This window comes from Desmodus rotundus, chromosome 12, assembly GCF_022682495.2.
Source record: "Desmodus rotundus isolate HL8 chromosome 12, HLdesRot8A.1, whole genome shotgun sequence".
Classification (NCBI taxonomy): domain Eukaryota; kingdom Metazoa; phylum Chordata; class Mammalia; order Chiroptera; family Phyllostomidae; genus Desmodus; species Desmodus rotundus.
Genome location: NC_071398.1, coordinates 74,255,093 through 74,262,507, shown reverse-complemented (window position 1 = coordinate 74,262,507; position 7,415 = coordinate 74,255,093). Strand labels below are relative to the sequence as shown.

General features: G+C 48.8%; 1 pseudogene; it reads left to right on the top strand.

Moving 5' to 3' along the window:
- The first annotated feature begins 202 nt into the window (after positions 1 to 202).
- On the top strand, positions 203 to 1,455 carry LOC139440485 (keratin, type I cytoskeletal 18 pseudogene; annotated as a pseudogene).
- Positions 1,456 to 7,415: the final 5,960 nt, after the last annotated feature.

The window sequence follows — 7,415 nt, the reverse complement described above, 5'->3', positions numbered from 1 at the left end:
AGAGAGTTTCAACTTCTTTCTTGGTCACCTTTCTGGATCCATCAACTCCTAGACAGGAAAATTTTTGTTATGGAAATTCTTAGACTGCTCCAATTCCCTGGTCTTTCATAAAGCATTTGTCTTGGGAAGATAGAAATAAAGAAGGAAAAGAAACTGCTGCTTGAACCCAAGTCTCGGCTTCTTGCTTTCCTCCCTGAACAACATGAGCTTCAGCACCTGCTCCAGCTTCTCCACAAACTACTAGACACTGGGTCTAGCTGGCTAGTACCGTGGCCAGTGCCTATGCAGGTGCCAGGGACTCAGGCTCCTGGATCTCCATGTCCCACTCCACCAGCAAGTAGAGTGGCTGGGAATATGGGGGCCTGGCTATGGGGATGGCTGGGAGTCTGGCAGTCATAAGGGGCATCCAGAGCAAGAAGGAGACCATTCAATGTCTGAATGACCACCTGCCCTTCTACCTGGAGAGGGTGAGAAGCCTGGAAGCTGATAATTGGAAACTGGAGAGCAAATTCCAAGAACACCTGGAGAAGAAGGGACCACAAGTCAGAGACTAGGGGCATTATTTCAAGACCATCGAAGACCTGAGAGCTCAGATCTTTGCAAGTTCTGTGGACAATGTCCTCATCACTCTGCAGATTAACAATGTCCATCTTGCTGCTCATGACTTCAGAGTCAAGTATGAGTGGAGCAGACCATGCGCCAGTCTGTGGAGAGTGACATCAATGGTCTCTGAAAGGTCACTGATGACAGCAATGACACCCATATCACTTGGCTGCAGCTGGAGACAGAGATCCAGGCTCTCAGGGAGGAGCTTTTGTTAATAAAGGAGAACCATGAGGAGGAAGTAAATGATCTACAAAACAAGACTGCCAACTCTGAGTTGACTGTGGAGTTGGGTGTCCCTAAAATCTCAGGACCTCAGCAAGATCATGGAGGACATCTGAGTCCAATATGAGGAGCTGGCTTGGAAGAACTGAGAGGAGCTAGACAAGTACTTGTCCCAGCAGACTGAGGAACACACCACAGCAGTCACCTCACAAACACTGAGGTAGGAGCTGCTGAGATGTACCAGTCCTTGGATATCGACCTGGACCTAATGAGAAATCTGAAGTCCAGTTTGGAGAACAGCCTGAGGGAGGTGGAGACGTGCCATGCCATGCAGTTGGAACAGCTCAAAGGGATCCTGCTGCACCTGGAGTCAGAGCTGGCCCAGCCATGGGCAGAGGGGCAGCACCAGGCCCAGGAGTATAAGGCCCTGCTGAGCATCAAGGTCAAGTTAGAAGCTGAGATCACCACCTATACCGCAGCCTACTGGGAGAAGGGGAGGACTTCAATCTTGGTGGTGCCCTGGACAACAGCCACCCTATACAACCCATTCAAAAGACCACCACCCGCAGGATTATGAATGGAAAAGTAGTATCCAAGGTCAATGACTCCAAAGTTCTGAGGCATTAAAGGCAGTAGAAGTGGGGCACCCCTTGGGGGTATAGGAGGCCAGTGAAAAGTTCAAAGAACATTGAACAAAAAAAAAAGAAGAAGGAAAAGAGGGGTGGGGTGGGGGAGTGGGAGGGACAAGGGTGATCTGAGCAGAGAAGTATCTGAGTGGGGACTGAACAATAACACAGGAGCCACTGCCCAGAGCCCAGAGCAAAGGTTCTCCCTCCTCAGAGAGTCAGGACTTTGTAGAGGAAGGACGCCTTCCCCTGACCAAGTTGGGAAAAGGGCAGGGAGCAGGACGGGGCTTGGGTTGTGTTGGAGTCTTGGGAATTCCCTCTTTAGAGCTTTAAACTTAGACTAGAGTGTCAGTTTCCATGGATTACTGAAGTGTAACAAAGAGGCTGGGGGAAGGACTCAATGAGATCTCAAGGTCACTGAACAGAAATGTTTTATGAACTACCCAAACATACAGAAAGATACAAAGAACAAGATCATGAACATATGTGTACCCTTCTTAGCTTGAACAAGTAAACCACTAGAATACCACTAAAGACCCTGCTTACTCTCCCTGGCTACTCTTCCTCCCCCAGGCAACCACTCTTCTGAATTATTCTCCACCCCAGGATTCCTGGTTCCCCTATGGCAAGTCTGCCATCATGACTCCATTCACACTGGGTTACTTGATAGGGCTCCCCTCCTGCCCTGTTTCTCTCTCTCTCTCTCCCTTCCCAGATGGCTGAGCAGACAATCAATATTTATGTGGAATCACCAGGCCTGCTGGGCAGGGAGGCCCAGCAGACAGAGACAGGGTCACCATCTCCATTGTGGGTGAGTTTTAACTCAGATACAAAACAGGTGACTCAGATGCTTGGGGCCTGGGGCTGGCTGAAGTCAGCATGAGCTGGGAGACAACCAGGCATGCAACTCCAGTGGTCAGGTCAGTGATGTGCGCTCCTGGTCTCACCATTGCATCTCTCAGAGGTTACAGCTCCTGTTCACTCTGGCTGTTGGCAGGGTGAAACCTTGGGTGAGGCTGAGGGGAAAATAATAAGCAGTTTATTTTCTGCCACTGTGCAAGGCAGCAACACAGCTGCCTGGCCAGAGGGATTTTAGGAGAGGGACCCACATGTGCCCCAGGGTCCCAGTTCACCTTCCAGCAGCCCTCTGCTCTCTAGCTCATTACATGCCATTCTCCTGAAGGAACATCAGCTCTCCAGCATTCCACACAGGCCACTCCACTCCTCTCAATGTGGCCTCTTGGTTCTAGTCCTATTGGTCAGTCCCCATCCTCCTCAGGAAGACTTTCTTGGTTAAGCCTTCCTGGTCCTGAGCACTCATCCCCCACATGCCTTCAGTTATCGCACTATTGATTGACACAATGGTAATTTCCTCTTGTGAAAATGCACCTTTGTGTGCTAGGAATGAACATCCCCACCACACTGTAAGCTTCTAGAGAGCAGGGACTGGGGCCATTCCATTCTGGGCATCTTTCACAACGATTGGCTCCATAAGTGTTTGTTGAATGATCTCTGCCTCCACATCTGCCTGGGGATTTCTCAAGGAGGAGGCCACCCACGTCTTAGTTTTTCTTGGAATCTCCCACTAGAACCAATAAAAGGACATCCATTCCTGATTATTGAGTGAGTGGAGAAAAACCCCAGAAAAGTCTGCAGCTAGCCTTCCCATGCACTGCTTGCTGGCCCACCCACAACCCCCCAAACCCAAGCAGTAGGAGCACCAGCTACATAGCTTCATCATACACCTCTGAACCTCAAGCTGATCCTGCTGTGGTTTGACAGGCCTTATTTGAGAGTTTCCCATACACCAGTCTCCACTGTGTTTGTATCAAAACCATCCTCAGACAACAAAAGCATGCTACACACAGTTTCCTGCTTCCATACTAACACTTCTACCACATACTTGATCTTCATAGGTGTATCTCCCTTCTACACATGAGGAAACTGAAGCTTAGAGAGATGGAGTAAACCCATAGTTTGGACTCCAGTCTACCAGGTTGCCCTGACACCCCTCCGCCTCTCTCTCCCTATGATAAAGGCTCCCACAAAACACAACTTTCAGGAAAGGCAGTGCTGCCTCTGAGCACTGAGAAAAGCCTCTGAGGACCATTGGAAGCTACTTGCATGAAAGAAGACCAAGATGACCTTAAAGTCTGTTCAGGGCTAGGGTCGCCCTCAGGATTTCTGGACATCAGGAAACTTTTGTTGGGGCCTGCAGTTCCTGATGGAGGCCAACTCCACCTGGTCCAGGAGGTGCTGCTGAGCCAGCACTCACAGTCTGAGGAGCTCCACGCAGCCTCCACCCATCAGCACCCAGACAGGAGCAGCACCCAGGTTCTTCTTGTCTTAGTTTCTCTCAGGGCCTACATGGTTACAGCTGTCACATTCTGAGCACTTAGCTCAGACAGGCTTTCTGCTAAGCACATGTCTGCATCATCACATGTCTCCCCAATTGAAAGAACACATGAGGAAGGAGAATCTCTATTTACATGAGTCACCTGAGACTCAACAAGGTTAAGTAACTTGTCCAAAGATTCATAGCTAATGTGCCAGCACACAGATTCAAATCCACGTCTTTCTAGTGCCAATACCAAAATCCTCTCCACTATACTGCTTCCTATGACTTGTACCTCCACATTCCACCTCACCTAAACCAGAACATTTATTCTTAATTTTATTTCTTTATTTTTCATAAGAAACATATTCAAACAGTCCAACACCCATGCATTACCAAAGAGTATACCATGAAAAGTTCTCCACACTTGATCCCCAAACATGAAGCAATCAACATCATGTTTCTTGTATCTCCTTCCATATATACATTGTGCAAGAGAAGTCATTATGTATAAATATTCTTTCTCCCACCCTTTTGAAACAAATGACATGATATTATACACATTGCTCTGTACTTTCACTTTTTACTAAACAGTGTGTTCTGAAAAACATTCCATATCCATACATACAGTGCTCTTTATTTCTCTTGATGACTCCATAGTATTCCATGGTCTACCAATATATTTAACCAGTTCCCTAAAATGTACATTTATGTCTCCAGTCTTTTGGTATGAAAAAGAATGTTACAGTGAGAAACTTGGTATATAATGTCACTGTGCCCATGTGCAAGGACACCAGTAGGATAAATTCCTAGACATGGAATTGCTGAGTAAGTAGGCTCTGAAATGAAACATTCCCAGGGGGAAGCAGGAAGCCTGGTATCTTTCACCCTGGCTTCATCACTTACCAGCTGTGTGACTTCCAACAAGATCACTAATCCTTGGTTTCCTAGTTTACTAAAGTGTTTTGCCTCCTTGTAGGGTAGCTATGAAGGTTCAAGTAAAAGAGATAATGTATATAATGTCCAGCACAAAGCCTGGTTCATGGAGGTATTGATGAGATGGAGCCACAATCATTTCCCCTGTCCCCCTTTCCCCCCACGTCCTGGGAAAGCACTTCTCCCACTCACCTGTCCCTCTTGTCCTCTCCATCCCCTTCCTCTATTGATGTACTGTGCTCCTAATGCCTCCTTACACCAACTGCCTGGTATCCCAGTTCTTTGTGTAGTTCCATGTGTTCCTTGCCCACCAGATAATAAGCTCCTGGAAGACAGAGACCCTCTTACTCATTTCTGAAACACCCTCACTGCCATCAGTGGTCCTGGCACACAGTAGGTGCTTAGGCAAGATCTGCTGGATTGAAATCAGCTCTGGAAAGGAGCCCTCACAGCTCAACTTCCTAGATTCTTGGTACTTTAGCAAATAGAGACAAGGGGTCACCTTCAGCCAGCAAGCTGAAGAGGCAGCCAGCCTCCCTCTCCTGCTTGCTGACAGTGGTAATCAGGAAAGGTTTTTGATTGTGCCATATGTGAAATCCCCAGCTTCTGCACCCCCATCTCCCAGAGCCACCCACACATGTGAGCTTGGTGTAAAGCATTCAGATATTCTACCACTGGGGAGGGGGTGGCGAAGCCTCTCTGGCCCCTGACCATCCCCTCCCCCGAGTGGCCCTGGTTTGTACTGCACACCACCAGGGAGATCATTGCTAGAAACTGTCACCCAGAGAGTGTGGGGTGGTGAGAGGAAGTCATTTTGATTTCTCTGGGAGCATAAATGCTTCTTTAATTGCTGTCAAAGGTGGCTCCTCCGGGATGTATTATTGATAACAATTACAATGAAAGACAGAAAAAGGCAGCAATCTCTCCTTTGCTGGTGGCTGTCCTCCCTCCCATGGTCGTGGCACCTAATTCTTCCCTCCTCTCCTAGCTTCCCACTCCTCCCCACCTCCCCTTGCCCACCTCTCTCCTCCCTCATTGTTCTTCTGTGCCCCTACCTTTATCCCTGCTCTTCAGTCTCTTTTTCTGCTTTGCAGTAGCTCTGTCGCCTTCCCTCTCTGCCTCTCCCATTAGCCTGTCCCTCTGGCTCTCCAACCCCAAGTCTTGCTTTTCTTTACCATATTTTTCCACCCACCCTTTGGTCCCTCACCTTTATCCTAAGTTTCTACCATTTAGCCACTCTTTATTCTATCTTCTCCATCACTTTCCCATTCCAGTTTCTCCAACCACCACAACCTAACTCTCTCTCATCTCCTCATTCTCATCCTTTTCTGTTTGGTGTCTTGAAACTTCAGTTAGTCTCTTTCTGACCAGGAGAGTGGCCAGGCTATCCATGTGGTGTTTCCTGCCCCTACCCCCACCCCCATCTGGGATACAGAAAAGGTTATTTCCATCCTCCTCTTCAAATGCCCAGCCTTTCTCCTTGCTTTGTGCCAGTTGGTCAGGTGGACTTCCATCTATCCTACTGGCTGTGTTGGGGGCAACACTAACACAGCCCAGAGAAGCTGTCTCTAAGAAGGGGGTAGGGGACAGTGGGTGGAAAACCTCAAGCTCCTTCCTTCCCTGAAGCCTGGGTCTCATTCTTGGCCACCAATGGCTTCTCCCTGCAGGAGGTCTGAGCTTCACCTCTCTGCTTTGCACTGGAAGCTGTCATGGGCGGTGGTGTGTGTAGGCAGAACACCAGCCCTCCAGCACCTGTGCCTTTAAGAAAGCACTAAGCTTCAGGCAGCACCAGCCCCTCCTCTCGCTCTCCCCAGCCTGGGGGAGGGGAACAAGATGGAGATCCCCTCAGGGCCCCTCCAGACAAGCTCATAAATAATGGCTTATCTTCCCACAGGGACAGGAACGGTTCTGCTCTCTGCTCTTCTGGAGCCTGGGAGAAGGGAGACAAGGCTCGTTTATCTATCTCCTTTTCCATTCTCTCCCGTGAGAAAATGCACCTGTTTTTCCTTCTTTCCTGACCCATTTCTCCCTCCCAAAATCTGGGGGGAAAAGGAAACAATGAAGAAGAGGAAAGAGTTTCAGTCTCCTGCTTCCTCTGAGGTTTTCAATCCACCTGCCTGCCCCCAAATGTTTGCTAAGCGCTGTGGGCTTAGAACGGCAAAGCACACCCATTCTTCCTCCAAATCACCCAAAGTGTCACCTTTCAGCCCACAGAGTAGGAGCCTTGATCAGAGAGCGCTCATCCCGCATCCCAGGGGCCAGGGCTGTGGACACAAGCATAGTTGTTGTAAAAGCAAATCTAGTTGCATATGCTGTTTGCAGTGAATTTCCCAAACCTTTCTCACAGTTCTCCAGTTCCTATTTTTCCTCCCCTGTGCTGGAGCTTCAGTGGTCCCCTTCTGTCTTCCCAGGACTCCTCACTCTCTGGGAATGCCACACTGAAGCAGGGTGCAGCCAAGAGAGGGCCCCAAGAAGGGATTTGTGATGGGGTCCAGGACTCGGGGTGTCCAGGAAATATTAGAAAAATGTATATAGGATGTCCTCACCCCCACAGGCCTGAGCCAGGGGGGATGGGACACATGGAACAGGGCCATTCAGAGCTGTTTTGGGTAGCAAGAGCTTTGCAGCTAACCCCTGGCACAGTCATTTAACATATCTATAACCTTTAACTGGTTTCATAGATATGTTAA